The sequence below is a fragment of the Apodemus sylvaticus genome, chromosome 23 (genome assembly GCF_947179515.1).
Source record: "Apodemus sylvaticus chromosome 23, mApoSyl1.1, whole genome shotgun sequence".
Classification (NCBI taxonomy): Eukaryota; Metazoa; Chordata; class Mammalia; order Rodentia; family Muridae; genus Apodemus; species Apodemus sylvaticus.
This window is the reverse complement of record NC_067494.1, coordinates 44,090,470-44,109,422: the sequence shown is the minus strand read 5'-3', so window position 1 is coordinate 44,109,422 and position 18,953 is coordinate 44,090,470.

The window sequence follows — 18,953 nt, the reverse complement described above, 5'->3', positions numbered from 1 at the left end:
ATGGTCCTCTTTTTTAATTTTTTTTTTTTTTTTTTTTTTTGGACATGGGCTACAGGACCACAGGGGGCTGAATCAACTCATCAGTGAAGAAACAGTTGCCAGGAGTTTGAGGGATTTTGTGGAGCTTGTGTTGGGGGACTGGATCTGTAAAAGAGAAGATTTCTTCCTAAGGAAACCAACCTGTGTTCTTAGTAACGTGTAACCCGGACCAGAATTCTGGGAGTCTGAGCTGTGGGAGGTGGAGGAATTAAGACCAAGGCAGGGAGCAATGGTGGCCTTCCGGTTCTTCCGAGACCTTTCCTTCTGCACACAAGTGACCTGGCTACACGCGGCACCACCGAGAACACCTGCTCACCTCTCCGCCTCACCCATCGCCCGAATCTCAGGTTCACGCACTCGACATTAATCATTTGGAGCAAACACCTTGCAAGGGAGACCACCAGGGGGAAAACTCCCAAAGCTCCTTTCATGAGTGGCGACGGGGAGGGACGAGGGGGCAGAAAGTGAGCAGAATCTCCATCCTTTGCTAGTGGGATGCGGAGGCAGCTGCTGGGAGACGGTACTGATTAGCATCGCCCCGTAGAATCCAGAGAAGTAGAGAGGCAGATGAGGAGCTTCTGGGAGAATTAGCATCCTTAAATAAGAGACAGAAGTGTAATGGGAACAGAGGAGTTCCTAAGTGGCTCATCTCGGGCTGCTCTGCAATAACGGGAATGTTAAATATACACTAAAGAGGGGGAGGGGAGAAAGAAGATAGGTTGAATGAGCCAGTGCAGTTATTAGAAATATGCACCACGGAGGCACCTATCTGCAGCCACTTCCGGGGTTTGTTTGGAAACAAATAGCAATATTTTTAATGGCATGTGAAGCCTCATTGCAGTGTTCTTTAAGTCGTGGTGAAACTGTGCCTTCCGTGCTCAGGTGACATTGTGTCGTCCTCTCGCTAGAGGAAGGCTGGGACAGCAAGCATCCCTCTCCCTGCATAAGAAAGACCAGCTTCTCTGGGAATAAGAGACTGACCCTAAAGCTGCCCGCTTACCCTGTACCAGACAACTCTCAAGCCAGTTGCTTTCTGCATGGGAAGTGTTCATTTTCTCAGCCAGGCTGGGTAAGTCCTTTAAGGCAGAGGAAAATCCTGTATTTCCTAAGGCCCTCCTTTGGGACGGCGAACTGCTTGCTGATGAAACCACCCAAGACCTCGCTTCTGGGTTGCCCCGGGAATCCTGTGTCTTTGCAGCCACTTGCTTTTCAGTCCTGCTGCGGAGGTGTGTGAAGGAGGCAGGCAGCTTTCGTGAGTGACAGGAGAACATGCATGCCCATTTGTCTGAAAGGCAATATTTGGGACCTAGCTATCCATAACGAGTAACTGACTCTGTGTGCCAGGTACTTCCCAAGGCATTCCCAAGAAAGACACACAGGAAGGATCACAGTTGAGACAAATGAAGTCTCTATCGTCCTGCTTTAGCCTTCTCCTGTGGTTGCTGGATCCCTTTCTGTTCTTTAAAGTCCTTTAAAAGCAGGGCAGAGTCATGAGCAAGATGCTGGTGCCCGTGAGATAACACCGTTTGTCTCTTCTCCTCCCTGGCCTTTTGTAGGAGCAATCTGCCACGGTGATGCTTCTCAGCCATCTGCCTCTATAACCTGCATTTAAGATATCTGTATTATGATTCATAACAGTAGCAAAATTATAGTTATGAAGTATCAATCAAATGACTTCATGGTTAGGGGTTATCACAGCATCCTTATGTGACCCTAGAGATCTGTCAGCACGAGAGAATGGAGAAAGCAGAGAGGAATTCTGAGTGTAGGGTTGTTCATTCCTGTCTTAGTTAGGGTTTTACTGCTGTGAACAGACATCATGACCAAGGCAACTCTTACAAGGACAACATTTAATTGGGTCTGGCTTACAGGTTCAGAGGTTCAGTCCATTATCATCAAGGTGAGAACATGGCAGCATCCAGGCAGGCATGGTGTGGGAGGAGCTAAGCGTTCTACCGCTTCATGAGAAGGCTGCCAACAGAATACTGGCTAGAACTGTAATAAAGGCTCACGGCGTTAGGAAGGTTGAGAACCACTGCACTAAAGGATGCTGCTATGTACACACAGGGCACTGATTCTTACTCTTAGGGTAGCCATCCCCATCCTTCCCCAGTTCCAGCCACACTTGGGATGACTGCTGTAGTGGGCATGTTGGGCTCTGCTGGACCATGTCCCATGAAGCCTTTGGGAAGATGTTCCTTGCTTTCTTGCTCCGTTGTGGCCCATCCCTTCATGCAGGAGACAGAAATGTACACAGCTGAATAAGAGGTGTTGTGATGGTTTGTATATGCTCCACCCAAGGGTTGGTACTATTAGGAGGTTTAGCCTTGTTGGAGTAGGTGTGTAACTGTGGGTGTGGGCTTTAACACCCTCATCCTAGCAGCCTTCAGATGAAGAGGTAGAACTCTCAGCTCCTCCTGCACCACACTTGCCTGGATGCTGCCATGTTCCCACCTTGATGATAATGGACTGAACTTCTGAACCTGTAAGTCAGTCCCAATTAAATATTGTCCTTATAAGAGTTGCCTTGGTCATGGTGTCTGTTCACAGTAGTTAAACCCTAGGTAAGACAGCCATGAAGAAGCCTACACTCAGATTTCCCCTCTGCTTTCTCCTTTCTCTCCTGCTGATGGGTCTCTAGCCTCACACTTCCTAGGTCAAATTTGTTTGCAGGCTGTTCCTCAGGCAGTCATTCTCAGAGGAACCCGAGTGACCATACTCAAGCCCACCCGGTGGATCTGAATAAACACCACTGGGTTCAAGCTGACACTCCCATGCCAGCTGCATTGCCATAACACTAATGGTATAGAGAATGTAGTATATGCCTTGGCTTCACACAGATCTCTTAGTGGTCTGGAAACTGGCAAGGCTCATCTGTTCTACTCTATGAACCCATTTCAAGGATAGGTGGGCTGCCCACAGCAGTGCAGGATGGAACAGGGAAAGAGCCACAAGTCTGTGTCAGATGCTCTATAAATCCAGGGCAAGGAGAAATCAGTTCACACACTAGGGCCTCTGGAAGAACAGCTCTAGAAGTCAGCCAACTTGTTTCTTACACTTCTTCTCTATCAGTCAGTGACAAGGACATCATAAAACTAAGGGGTTTCTCCAAACCCCAAATAGATCCCTGCAATCAAGGCTTTGTCCATTAGGACCTGCCAAAGTTAGACACAGAACTAAGACCAGTAAGTGGTATGTCTTATAAGATGTCCAGGACCAGCAAAGGACAGGTTCTCTTTGTCAGGACAGGCATGGTGTTGCTTTTCCCCTTTGAGACTCAGTTTTCTCTCAGTTCAACATGTTCAAGTGTGAGGGTTATTATGTCAAAATACCATATATCGGGCTATGCTTTGGTCTCTGGAGTGACCGTAAGGGGCTCTTTTGTGGAGGCTGTCACTGTGAATTCTAACTTCAAAGCTTTTTACGTATACAAAACAGGACAAATGGCTCTTCAAGTCTTTAAAATATCAGCAATCGCAGAATCTCCCTTTACCCTTTACAACTGAAATGCAACCCGCCTACTGCTTCTTCAGAAGTATTAAAAATGAAGGGCACGGTTGTATGCTGTTTGTTTTGAGGTGGCTTTTCTTTTTGTCTCTTGCAGTTTGTTTTATTTTGTGTTTGTAGCTTACCCAGGAATCACATGACTTATCTTTAAACAGAAATATTCTGATAATTTTCAGACTATTTATAAACTCGGTACCACGAAAAATAAATCTTCAGGTTTTTGTTTTTTTTTTAAATTTCCATAAGATGGTGAAGCCACTCCAATGTCTGGTTCACTTTTTTTTTTTAAATTTCCATAAGATGGTGAAGCCACTCCAATGTCTGGTTCTGACACCTTTCCGGTAAAGTTCATCTGAGAACTGGTGCTGGTGTGCAGGCTCTGAAGTCTCCAGGTAAAACCAGAGTCTAGAAGTCTGGAGAACATCCAGAGAGCCATGAGGCATGTTCTTAACAATGCATGCTCTCTTAGTCAAAGTTCCATTGTTATGAAGAGACGCCATGACCACAGCAACTCTTACTTTAAAAAAAAAAAAAGCATTTACTTGTGGCTGGCTTAGTGAAGTTTAGTCCATTATCATGGTGGCAGAAAGCATGGTGGCAGCACACAGGCAGACATGATGCTAGGAAGGAGCTGAGAGTTCTACATCTGGATTTGCGAGCAGCAGGAAGAGAGTGCATTGGGCCTGGCTTGAGCATCTGATACCTCAAAGCCCGCCCCCCCCCCCCCAGTGACACACTTCCTCCAAGAAGGCCACACCTCCTAATCGTGCCACTTACTCCCCATGAGGCCATTTTTATTCAGATCATTGCACAAGCCAAGAAGGCAGCATAGAAACTATAAATCCTCAATTTATTATCAGACGATATATAGATGTTCAGACCAAATATAAGATGAACACTCTTTAGGATCCATAGAGACACTCAGAAGGAGCATTCCCAACTCACTCCCAGGTGGGGTGGGCTCCAACTTTGCCACCATCCTTGCACTCTGGGCCTCCACAGGAGAATCCCAACAAGCGGAACAGACACAGACAGGAAGAAAGTCACGTAAGATGAGGGATAAGGAGATGGTCTCTCCTGTCGCACACACCATCTGTGTGCTGGGTACAGAATCTGCCTATGAGTGTTATTCAATGAAAGCTTCTCAAGAACCTTTGATCTATTTGTCCTGCAGTTTATAAAGGATGAATGAGTCCGAGGGTCAGCAGGATTAACTCGGAGCCGGCAGCACCTCTCAGGGCCCCAACAGGAACCCTCTCTGCTCAACCCTGCTGGGGAGGTGTTTGGAAAGTGATCAAGTTGGGGGGCACGACACTGTACCCCCCCAACTGTACTATTTTCTGGGAGGCAGAATTTAGGTTCTAGCCCAGAGGAGCCTGTTGCACCACAGAACCCTTGAAGCCAAGTCCCGAGTCCACAATGTGACAGAATGAATTGTACGTGGCTTCTTGTCTTTCGTCATCTTCAGATGTGTTCTCCCTTTAATCAGGAAAGGCAGCACCCCTGCCCCATGAGTGCTTTCCAGCATGAAAATAAAGATGGTCTCATCAGTCTGGCAAGCCTCCCTGTGATGAGTGACAGCACCCGCATAGCTCTGCACATAGATCATCTGTGCAAGTCACTGTGAGTCACTCAGTGTCTGCACAGAACACGGGCAAGGCCCGCAGCCCAGGCTGTCCTGTGGCCCCAGGAGGCCTGCTTTACCAAACGAACATGGATTTTGCAACCAAGCCGAGAAAACACCCTCCAAAGGTTAAGCTTCTGTTACCTCGGGCCCACTGGAGAAGTTTCCGTGCTAAAATGAAGTGATTTGGAATCTCCATACAGAGAAGCTCCTTTAAAGGAGTGCTTTTAAAAAAAAAGTTGGGTGAAGCATATGAGTTTGTAATCTCAGGGCTGAGAAGACAGAGAGATAGGCTCGCAGGACAGTCTGCCTAGCCTACTTGATGAGTTGCATGTCTGAGACTATGTCTCAAAAATACCATACCTACGGAATAACATCTGAGGTTAACCTTCTGTGCCATCAATATGCACATACACAAGTGCCCCTCCACACACATAAATGCAAGCATGTATATATGCACATACCAAAAAACAATTTTTTGTTTTTATAAAATAAAGTTTTTGAGTTATGTGTATATGTGTATATGTATGTGTGGTACATATATATGTGGTATGTCTGTATGTATTATATGTGCATATGTATGTGTGGTTCATGTATATGTGGTGTGTGTATGCATGTGTGGTATATATGTGTGATGTATTTGTGTGGTGTATATGTGTGTAATCACATGTGTCTCTGTGAATATGTGGTGTACATGAGTGTGTACGTAGTACCTGTACATTATATCTGTGTACGTATGTGCATTGTGCACATGTTTGGAATACACATGCCCATGACTGTTCCCAGACATGTCTCTGTGACTATATGGTGTGCATGAGTGTGTATGTAGTATATGTATGCTATGTCTGTGTATGTATATGTATTGTGCACATGTTTGCAGTACACATGTCCATGAGTGGTTTTGGAGGCAGAGAGAAGATGTAAGGCATCCTGCCAAACACTTGTTCTGAGATAGGGTCTCTCTGAATCTGGAGTTGGCCAGAAGGCCCAGATGTCCTCCTGTGTGCCCCACAGCTCCAGGGCTCCAGCACTATGCAAGTCCACACAGGCCTCTTTTGCATGGGTTCATGGGATCAAAACTCTGGTCCTTATGCTGGGCAATGAATGCCCTTACCCACTGAGCCGTCATCGAGCCATGTCTTCAGCCCAACAGGCATTCCACATACCACTTTCAAATGAATTTCCTCACGTCCAGTTTGGATGAGGTCAAATACAACTGATTTAAATACTGCCTATAGCCGAGACTGGTGAAACCTTACTAATGTGTATGTGATTCACATGACAGTTACTCATGTCTGTACATACACAACTTGGGTAGAACTAGACTGACATTTGCCTTTGAACTAGCTTTGAAAAGGAATTTGCTAAGCATGCAAGATAATTAATATTGCACAGAAAATAATCCATGTAATCATTCCCATTCAATTTTCTTACTAATTAATTAAATGATTGTCTGAAGACACCTAGCTTCTCCTGTCTTGCTTCTCCAACTAGAAAAAAAATAGTTTCTAAAGCAATAAAAAAATGTGATTTCTTTATAAAATTTCCAGTGTAGAATCTATTTTCACTGGACAAAGTCTGATAGAGTTTCAAAAACTGTGACACAATAAGACAAGAGAAAGACCGAGAGAAGCAGGCATGCAGGAGATCCTAGTCCCATCCAGGTGGAGGAAGGATGGTCGAGGCACGTGGGTTTGGGCTCTGGGCACAAGACCTAATCATGCGGCCTGAGCGATAGGCTGTGGCACTCCCAGAACACACGAGGATCCAATCTCTGTTCTAGACTGTTGGAAAATATTCACTAGCTCGCACCAGCTGTTCAGAGCTCCTTTCTAAGCCGTTGGTTGGATGCCATTCGCCCTAGCCTTTTTTAACTGAGAACCACACTGCTTGGGGGAATTATTCTGGAACCTTCAACAAGCAGTGCTAATCACCTTGCTCCCAAGGCATCGGGAACAAAGGCTGAACCTGTGTGTATGGAAAGGCTGGGTCACTTGGTGAACCTCTGCCCCCTCTAGACATGGCAGAGGCAGGACAGTGAGGAACAGGCATGGTGGCCTGAGATGAAGCTGAGAGATGGCATCTCACCTGCTCAAAGCAGTCAAAGAGAGTGAACTACAAGTGGGTGAGGCTATTCATTCTGAAAGTGCCCACCGTGGCACTGGGAGAGACTTCCTCCAGCAAATCTTCACAGCCAAAAGTTATGTAATCTCCCCCAGACTACCAACTGGGGACCAACACATATATGAGCTGTGGGTGACATTTCTCATTCAAACCACCACAGTTCCTTTCTCCATACTCATCCAATCTACATCTAAAAGCTTGCAGCCCCATAACAGCAGCACCTTGATCCAGGCTTCTACAGGGGTAACTGTACCCCTTCCCAATGAGACCTTCTACAGAATGCTTAAGATAGTAAACTGAATAAAATCAAATGAGTCATGTAGTTAGCCTTAACCCTACTGTTCTCCCAATGAGGGGTCAGGACATACCTGCACAGAAGACAAACATCTTGTGAGGACACAGAGAAAATAGTCACCTACAAGTTAACCATGTAGACCTCCACAGAGCCACACAGCCAACTCTGCGCACACCTCCAGACTTCTTGAAATGTGAGGAATAATTTTATCTCGCGAAAACCACTTAGTCCACTGTGTTTGTCATGGAAACCTTGGCCAATAATACTCAGTCCTTCCAGAGCTTAGGGGTATGAGGTAATGAGATACTCTGACTGCCTAGGGTGTCCTCAATATAGGATCCAAGTCCCTTTGAAGATGGGAAATAGGTATAGGCACCAGCTAGCATGTCTGTAGTTTCTTCTACATTGAAATAATCCTTCTGGAAGGAAGACTCAAGAAGTAAAGAAGACTTAGAAGTCTTAGGTAGTTCCAGAAGTTTACAGGACTCACAACATCCCTCTTCAGGGTTCTACGTGCAGGAAAGGTGACATAACAATTTCTAACACTAGATTATTCCCGCCACCATTGGAAGCAGTCACCTTCTAGATCAGGCAGATACACTCACATGTATATCTTGTTGCCACAGCCATGATTAAAGACAGCACAGTATGGCTGTCAGGAGCTGGAGGAGATGTAAAGAGGAATTGCTGCTTAGGAGGGACAGAGATTCAGTCTGGAAAGCCTCTGGAGAACTGTGTGGGTTGGATGTTTTCAATGTCCTGAGTTGTACAGCTATAAATAGTCAACAAGTTTTATGACATGTCTAACTCACAATGAAAATGTTTTTAAGTTCTCAAGATGAAACTTTCTGTGGTTGTATGACATTTACCCTGTGTTCCTGAAAAATTCCCTAATCCCTTGTTAGAAGATGCCACACACACCAAAGGCTGTCCCTCTAGGCTTTCTATGCCATCTGTTAAATGATGGGCTATAAGATAGTTACAGGAGCCCTGGTAAATCCAGAAACACTGCAGTGTTCACTTGCAACTCCTGAGATGGGCCAGAGTATTTACAAATGTCCCAATCATCCTGGGTTGGAATCCTATAGTCATAGGCAATTACTAGGAAAGCTAGAGTATTTGTAAGGTAAGAGCCCTTTGAGCTCAAGATAGCAGGAATATAATTTCCACTTATCAGGAAGCTACATATTTCTCATTAATATCCTCCTAGACCATTTCTCTGGGTTCCTATAAGGCTTTTACCCATTGGGCAATTGAAATGGGACAGTCAGAATCGCATCCAGCAAGTGCATAATTCACATGGAGTCATGAAGATAAAATAACTCAGTTCTCTCCTCTGTACCCTTGGGGAGCAGAAGTTTGGAAAGGGTGTCAAATGTATGCTATGCACAGATACTTGGAAATAAAGGGAGAAAAATCAATATGTCTTCCTTCTCACCATCCTATTGCCAGGAAGGGAGACAAGAGAGAGGGAGAATGAAGCCCTAGGTAGAGGGAGGGGTGTGTGCATCTGGAGTTTAGAAGCAGAGGCCCGCAGGCTCCAGTGCTCAAGGTCACACTTGAGCAGATTCTCTGCATGACTAGTGAGAGAGGACAGGGCAGAATCCTTCTAAAGGAGCAAGAGAAATGGAGGGCTCTGCTCTCCAGGGTGCAGCTTAGAGGAAGCAGCTTCCAATAAAGTCACTGAACCAAGTAGAAGAATTCTCCACTATAGACTTTACTGCCAGCCATTCCCACACATAAATGTGTGTGCTTAGGTGCACTGTGAGTAAATATATTCTGCATGTCACTTTCACTGATATGTAGACGTGTATTTGGATAGGCTACTTGGGTTGTATCCTCTTCCTGAAGTGGCCTTGGCTCTGTCTCTCATCCCAAGGATAGCTTATTCTCCATGACAGAGTGTTCTCCTCTTCACTGGCCCTCTCAAGGGAACATGTACAGCCTCCTTGCTCTCCACAGCCAAGCAGAAGTGAGTGTGGGGCCTGCAAATGCTGGGAAGCATAGACTAGTATCTTCTTTAGAGACAAGCCTCGGGCATAGAGTAGAGGAGAACTTTCAGATTCACAGAGGGCCTCTGGTTCACAGTTTTCATGAGAGTACTTGAGAGTCACAGGTAGGACGTCATCTGGGAGTGTTCCTGCTTCCTGGCTCATCCACTCTCTCCTGGGCCTCCAAACTCTACTATGAATGTAGTGTGGTACCCCCAAACCAGCCAGCTCACCCAAAAGGAAGCCCTGAAAGTGCTGGAAGATGACTGATGAAAGTCCGAGATGCAAGTGGGGTCAAAATTGGGAACATTCCTGGGGCCCTCATCTGGAATTTGGTCACAGACCCCTGCAAAAACCAACCACAGACAGGTAGGTAGGGTGCATGGAGCACCATGGCCAAGGACAGATCATGCATAAGTCACATGAAGAGCCTCAGAGGAGACTGCCAGACACCACCACATCCTCTCGGCTGCCTTTGATGTAAGGCCCATCTTCTGCATCACCATCTCAGTGTCCTTAACAAGAGTATTCAAAACGCATCACTGTACTAAACATCTACACTACACATCAGTGCCCTGTGTTAGCAGCACACAGGGAAGAGAACATTCTCAAAAGACATGGTGAAGGTGCTGCAGGTTTTTACTTCAACTTAACAATATATACTTGGAGGAGGCACTTAAAACTGCTCTGCTTGTGGCTAGGAAGAAGGTTCTGTATGCAAAGTACTTACTACACAGCCATGAGGACCTGAGCTAAGATCCCAAGTAGTGCCATGTAAAAAGTAGGGTGTAGCATATATGTATGTGTGTGAGTGCATATATATATGTACACACACACACACACACACACACACACGTATGTACATATATATATTCATTCCCCCACAACTGGGAAAAAATGACAGGAGGATCCTTGGAGCTTGCAAGCTGGCCAGTCTAGACAAACTAGTGAGCTTCAGGTTCAAATCTTGTTGTAAACATAAATAAATAACATAAAGGATATTTGAGTAGACAACAAATTTGAGGTAAACATTGAGGCACACATGTACATACATGCATATACCTCCACACGCCCAACAAGTATTCTATCAGCTGACCCAGCAACCCCATCTTTAAGAAGTTCTCCTAATAAGAAGCCAAAAATGTACACCAACCATCTGTAGAAACACTGTTATGACTATACTACTACAAAATTCAGAGAAACCTCAGAAATAAAATAACCAGCTGCCAGTAAAAAAAAAAAATCAGGAAACATTTAAAGGATTGGGGAAATAGTCTGTGGCATGAAAAAGTTTAAAACTAAGGTATAAAAAACCTGCTTACTCAGTGTGAGTCCAATTTTATTTAAATATTCACTATTCCTCCTAAAACAAATGCAGCATCAGGAAAGAAATCCTACGGACCACTTTAAACACTACAGGCTGTTGTCAATGCTATTGATTGCTTCCACAACCCAACGATAAGACCCTGTTGCTAAAGATACCACATAGTTATGACAAAGAGTACAGAAAGAACTAGATGGTGCTAAGCTGGAGGCTCTACACCTTCCTGGTGGTGTTCTTAGTGCTAGAAGATGCTATATAGACTACCAGAGGACAAGAGCAATCACCAGTCTTACCCAGCTATGCACTCCAAGATGTTATAATGACATACCTGCAAGGCATGCCCGCTGGTGCAAAAGTGGCATGAATGTAAGTGTGTGTGTGTGTGTGTGTGTGTGTGTGTGTGTGTTCCCAGAACTAGGGGGAAAAAGACAAGAAGATATGAAACTCATACCTGATATTGTTAATGAGGCCAAGAACCTGAGACTAGACAGGTCCTGGGGTTGACACAGCAGGGCAGATGTGTGTGTGTGTGAACTCACAGAGATTGTAACAACACAAACAAGATCCATAGCTCAAGTCAGACAAAATTTGAGTGTGAAAAGAGGAAACGGACATTAAGTCCCACTTCTAGCTTAGAAGCTATTTGCAACTGATCACTGCTAGGAGGAAGAAAATCAGTTGTCTTCCATAGAGTGGCACCAAGTATGTCAACCACTTCAGGGTAGGTGTAGACAGCCAGCCCAAATTAGATTCCACGTTTTAGTGGCTTTGTTTTTCGTTTTGGTTTTTCAGGAAAGGAAAAGAGAATGAAGTTGGGGGGGGGGAGGGGCCCATCTTGCCGAAGGTGGAGGATAGGAAAGAGTGGGCTGAAAGGGTACTTTATGAAATGCTCAGAGAATGAATTGCAAAATCTAAAACTGAAATAAAACTGTTAAATATGAGATGATCTGCACGACGTGACTCCAGTTTCATGTAAATGTGCCCCATTCCCTCTTGTATAAGCACACCACCAGGCAATCAACTGAAACAAACACAGAAAACTGCCAAAGGTCTCTGGACAGACAGGCTACCAACCTGATGTTCTATTTTCTTTCATTTCCATTTTCACAGTCCTCTAAAATTCTTACTGTGGATTTGCCCTCACTTAAACAGTGGGAGCCAGTTGGGACATGTCATGATTTGATTACAAAATCATCCATTAGATTCTCGAGTTGTAGGCTTGGTCCTCAGCTGATGGTGCTACTTGATAAGGTTCTAGAAAGTTCCACCTGTGAGTTCTAACTAGAGACATATATCACTAGAGGGTTGACCGACTCTTTCCTGTTACTTCTGTCTATTGGAATGCCATGTAGTTAAGTAAACAGTTCTGTCCCAATCACACCCCAGCATCATGATGCTAGACATGAACTCAGGTCCAGAAACAGAGAATCAGGCTACCACTGTCTGGAGCCTCTGCGGCTATGAGCCAGAACAAATTATCCCCCCCACCACCACCACTTAAGTGGCCTTGAAGGTGTATCTCAGTCACAGTCACTGAAAAGCTAACACAGAGTGCTGTGTTAAAACAGACTGTGAACCACAGTCAGCAGAGTTCTATCCCCGATGGCTAATGCTATACCATGTGTCCCATTGAAGTCTATGCTGTTGAATCGTAATGACAAATGACCTTGAGGTAGCAATATCCCTTAAAACATGATGCTAGCATGGTATGTGTCTGACACACAATGCATACAATAGACAGTGGTCACAGGGAATCCTCCTTGCCCCACATCTTATTCGGGCTTATAAAGTCTCTGCCATCTTCCTCCAAAGCAGGTCAGAAGTAGGCATCTACACAGTAACTAATCTTCTGTCTTTGATCCCCGACAATCTTTACATTGGAAAAGAAACTCTTTAGGCCTGAAACAACTTCATGGTTGTTTCAGAAATAGAAAAGGTAATGGGAGCAAGTAAGGAGGGGTGTACACAGCCCCAAAAAGGTTGGTGTTGCCTATGCAGCCTCCCCTGAAGACTTACATGAGGTCCCACTTAGTTCACAAGATAGGTCTGTCTGTCTGTCTGCCTTTCTTCTCAGAAAGAACAGTGCTTGGATAGAAAACCTCTGTTGCACCTGAATTTTTCCCTCCTCTTGGAAGAAGAGCAGGAGGAGAAACGAAGGGTCCAAATGCCAAAATATCTGCTCCATCAGTACCAGCTGAGTAGGGGTGTGTGTTGGGTCTTTGAACCTGGCTCAGCCATAACTCTTACAAGTTTATTCATCCTCTAATGGTATGCACCAATGAGGGAGGCACCCTCCCAGAAGGCCTGATGTCAGCAAGCTCTTTGAGAGCACAGCATTCAAGCTCCTTTCCCTGCTTCCCATTAACGGAGTATACAGTCTGGTGTGTAACTAGCTCACAACGTTGTGGCTATACAATATCTGTCAGAACCACACAGGACAGTGGATCCTAAATACCCAACACTTGCCACTTAACAGAACACACAAAACACACTACATCATTATGTAAGAACATTTTGTGCATTGTTCAGATATCTACAGATTTATTAAATTATATACTTACATATAAACGTGTCTTTCTCCCAGTTAATACTAGCAATGATAGTGTATACAGCATAGGAGAAATATAAATAAGATAGGATTTTAGCAGAACAATCTTGAAATGCACTAGACATCTTTATGCCTGGCTAGGAAGGATTATAAAGAAAGAAAACAGGGCCCCAAGGACTTCTGATTGTAGCAAAAAAAAAAAAAAAAGTAGCCTTTTAGTGAATTAAGTGTAAATGAATCAGTAGTGTATGGATCATATTCTAGTCAAAACAAAGAAGCCAAGATTTAGAAGAAAAGGAACCCTGGCAAACTCATTTTGGTTTGTTGAACCCAAGCATTTGAAAAATAGTTTGATTAATTTTGCCAACTGGAAACTCCGCCAATTTTCTAGTGTCCCTAAGCACTTACTAGCATTTTCCCAGATTGAATTTCCTAGCCATATTTCTAAACGTTCTTGGCCACTCTGCCTATAATTATTTGGAGTTCTTTGTGAGCGATAGCACGGCTTGTTCTCTGAGAGTCGGTCCAATGTCACGCTGACTTCTGCAAGGCTCTACCCCTACAAAATTCTTTCAAGAATATCCCTCCACTTCACAGGCACAGTAGCACCCCGTGGGTTATGAATTGTCTCCTTCTGTAGATGTGTAAACTAAGGCGAAAAGAGATGAAAGAACCGCATCAAAGCTGCACAGCCAGGAAAATGCAGGTTGTGGATTAAAATATCCTGATCTCCTGATCCAAAGCCACACCACACCAAGTCTTTCTTAGTCAGCAGGTCCACACAGGAACCTATGTGTGTGTGTGTGTGTGTGTGTGTGTGTGTGTGTGTGTGTGTGTGTGTGTGTGTTTGATGGGGGCGGGGGTTGAAAGGGGAAGTACTGGCTGGAATGGTGTAACCTGAGACATCACAACAGATCCTACAAAGTCAGACCAGGAGACCAGCCTCCCAGGATGGAGTCCTCCACCCTCTGCCACTTCCTGCTTTTCTCTGACCTTGCTTCTGAACATGGCACTTCATTCTTTCAAAAACTTCTTTCCTCTCTGTGGGTTCTATCCATATAAATAGAATGATTCTTCATTCTTCAATTAACATAAATAGAAAGACTTTAGGTATAAGAATAGGCATGTAAATAAACCAACCAAAATGCCAGCTATAATTTGAGCAACCAGTGCTGTCAACAAATATATGGCTGTCCTACTTTTAACCAGTAGGTATTCTAGATTATACAAGTTCAGTATATCAAGTAATGGGAAAGTGATTAGATATCTTTTATAATGCTTCCTAATTTAAAATCCAGGCACTTAATTAATGTTCTGTTTATATCCCACTTCCTGGTCATTAATAAATGCATCCAGAACTATTGAGTTTAATAATAATCTGTATGCAAAATATTCAGTCTTTTTCCCCTAGACAGGGCCCTATTCTATTTCCCACCACAAGCAGAGTCAAGGCAATAAGCTATTTTTGCCATTTAATTTAAATTCCCAGAATAACCCAGTCTATAACCCCACCCTGAAGCTACAATGTATTGGGATCATCTAAAGTTCTTCATTTGTGAATCCTGTGGTCAGGAACACCCAGGGGCCAGTTGTTAATTATCCAATAGCCGACCCATCGTTGGAACAGAGGGACAGTTGGAGCATCTCTTCAGAGCTCTGAATTCTCTCTCATGGTCACGAATTCCTGTTGTAGTCTGATAAAGCATGAGAGGAAATGAAGAAATCCAAAAGGCAGATCCATCTTTCTTCAGATCATCTTTCTAGCCAAGACATAAATTGAGTCAAACTGAATTCATAAAGATCTCTTGCAGATAAAGACATAATAATTCTTGGCTACTAACTTGCATCCCACTCATTTAGGAAATAATGGTAAAGCCTTAGTCATGTGTTGGGTTCTAGACCAGGAGGGCCAGCAAGCCATTCTACTCTCATTTCTGCTATTTCAATAAAATACTCAAGCAAAAAGCAACTTAGGGCCTTGCTTGGTCTCAGGAAGCTTTCTCCTCTCTTGAATGTTTACCACATGCTACCTATGGAATAGCGCCACCCACAATGAACTGGGTCTTCTTACATCAATTAACAATCAAGACAATCCCTCACAGATATACCCACAGGTCAGTGTGACATACATGATTATTTCTTAAGATTCTTTTCCCAGGTGGCTCTTGTTTATGTAAGCTGATGTTAAAAAAACCAACCAGCAGGAGATCCTTGCCATCAAAGTAAGAAGCCAGCAAACACTGCAGCAACCCAGTATGCTCAAATAGTTCCCACCATGACACTAACACTGCCACCTTCCAGGCCTGCTTCCGCCTGGCCTCTCTTTCATCCTAATTTTCAAGGTTACTGGAGAATCACACTTAGATAGTTCCTGATGGGACTTCTTGGGGTGTTGGGGGGGGTGAAGCCAGAAAAATACAGAACACTGGTTAAAGTCCTGGTCTCCTGACATCAAACCTAAAGCAGGCCATAGCTATAAAGGGATGTTAAATTCCTTTCTCTGTGAAGTGGTCCAGACAGGCACATACCACCTCAAGTCATGTATTAGAGTGTGTACAATGTAAGAGATCAGAATAGACCCTATACAGTCATAAGGTTGGGTCTCCAAGAATGGAATTACTGCCCTGTGTCTGCTGCTGCCCTTGACTCTCCTTGGTCTCACCAAACCCCAAACCCTTGGATCCTCTCACATCATTCCCCCCCACACCCCCACACCTTACCCTCCCACCCCCCATCATTCTTCTTCAGCTGAGCCTGCCTCATAGCCCTCTGATGCTGTGACTGTGTCCCCCACATGTCAGTGTGTTACTGCCCCTCAGTCCACAGTCAGCTCTGCAGCTGATATTTTGGAAGTTCCTATGGTCATACAAATGAGGCAATCTGTCAGGAGCCCCTGTGCTTATCCAATCAACAGAGGATAGAGAGGGGGCAGTCCCCCCCATACGCCGCTCAAGGTCTCAAATGCCAAGTCTTTCAGTCACATGTCACCTGCAGACCCCAGCAGTTCCCAGGGAGAGCTGGTGCCTTAGGATGCTCATTGAAATATAGATAAATCCATCAAAATGAGGACCCATTGCATCCATCCACTCCTGCCTCCAGCAGCCCTTGTCTGGGGTGTCATTGCCTCAGCCCTGAACAAATCAGAGGATATTATTTTCAAAGTGTTGAAAGCCTTGCAGAAATTCACAGAGAAGCACAGGAACCTGTCCAGCTGCGTGGAGACCAGAGCTCTGTCACACAAAGACAACAATGCCGATGGCTTCTTTAGTGACATATCTTCTATCGGCCACCCCTCCACCCTCCCACCCAGGCCTAATAGCAGCCAGGTAGATGTTAATGGAAGTTAGTACTAAGGGCAGTTTTCCATCTTCCTCCCTAAAAGAAGTATAAAAGGTGGGGTTATTTTTTTAAAGAAAAGAAAAATTTAAATTGATGATGTTTTAAAACCTTGGTGCTCACTCAATACTTGATTTCTCTGAGGCTCTGTAGAGATAATAGTACAACTGTATGTTAAAACACACACACATACACACACACACACACACACTTGTCTAAGCAGCCTGGCTTAGACTATCTATGTAATTCACATTTCCCTTTTCAATGTTTAAATCAAGGATTGCTCCCATAAAAGAGCACAAGGGCTTATTTTTAAAACAAAAATATACAGGGAGTTGAAGGAACCAGGGTCAACAAAGAAAAATATAAGACAGGCCCAGACAGACCCCTGATGCATGTTTGTGAGTCCAAGGATGCTAAGCACTCACAAGAGGCTTCTGTTCCAAAAAACCAGAAACACAAGAAACATTCTCTGAATTAGAAAACAATCTGAAAAAGGTGACAGTCATCAGGGCCTTCCCTGAGAAGCTCAGTTCTTAAAATACTCCATTCACAGCCCTTCTGGGTCTCCATAGCAGGCACCTACTGGACAGAATCTTGCATGCCCCACCAGATAGAAGCTCTCTCTATTGCTTTGTTAGATTTAGACTGAGTCAGTGAGCTAAGATCTGGCTATGCTATCAGAAAGAATCCAGGATAAAACATTCTCTTCATTACTGATGGAGGCTAATGGGGATTGATGAATTGTTTCCCGTCCCACAGGGAAAGGCATCTACCAAATTTTAGATTTCAATTGTGTGAGAAATTACTTCTGCAATTCAGCCAATTCAAGCGCATGGAAACTGGCTTTGAGATTTTGTTTTTGAAATCTTAGCAGAGTGTGACAAAAATCAGAAAATAGGCTCAAGGGTTTGCTGCAGTGAGGGCGGAATGCAGGCATTCCTAGAGGGCCTCTTGAGAAAGGTCTCCTGTCAGAGCTCAACCTGCACAGTTGCAGGGCTCAGTTAACCTGGGATGCTCAGATAGCATCAAGAGCTTACAAAAAAAAAAAAAAAAATGGCACTCATTCCCTGGCTTAGAGGCCCACACAGCTGGAATCTTCTGAACCCTATGGGCATTTCTCAGGCTCTGGTGAGAGTTGCTGGTCTTAGGTTCTGATCCTTCAAAGCTCTTCCTGGCTTCTGGGTCTGTGAGTAGATCCTCTAAGGTCACTTCTGCAGATAACTTCCCATTAGAAGACGCACACACATGCTCTCAGAGAGCCCTGCCCTCCAGTCCATTGGCTCTATGATCAATCAAACACCAAGGCTGAAGAAGTTCTGCTGCAGGGGCTTCTAGACCATATACACTCCTGAGGACTACTGCTAGGAACTGCCCGTCACCCTGGAAATGTGTGAGGGTCATTCCTTTGTAAACCTTTAAAGCATTATCTTTATTATATTGGCGGGCAAAGGAATAGTCATAATAACTATGAGAAAGCCCTTTTTTTTGGGTAGGGGATCATGGGCTGTATAAATGATAAGAGGAAGTAAGCAGGAATTTGTATTAATGGATCTCTTCCTGATTATGGATGTGACCAGCTGCTTTAAGCCCTGCTGCCTTGACTTATTAACCATGACGGACATTTTAAACAAAAATAGGACCTTTCTCCCTTAAGTCACGACTGTCAGAGTATTTTATTGCAGTATCAGGAAAACAAATGAAGACAGGATGAGCTGAGCTTCTCCAGATGGGCAGCCAAGTTAGGATGCAAAGCAGAAAGCAAATACTCAGGGGAATTCACAGGTGTCAGGTGAGCCAAGCACGCTTTGGCCCTTGGCAACAGGAAGTGTTAGCATGTTTATTCAACACATTAGGACACTGAGGCAAAGGGGGATGGGCACCATTCAATATGGCACAGCAGGTCAAAACAGCTAGGAAAAGGACCCACGCCTCGATTCCCACTCCATCCAGCATCCCACTGAGCAAGCCTTCACTGTCCTTTGCCTCTGGTCCCTTCTATCTTATCCTTCCTAGCATCTGGTAAATGTGTCAGCTTCACATGGGATGCAGAAGTCCAGGTGTTAGCCATTCCTGTTGTCAGTGACCTTTTGTTCCTTTGCACAGAAGCCTGAGTTGACCTTAGTAGAATTTGCCACTTGGATCTGACTCTAGACATCAGACAT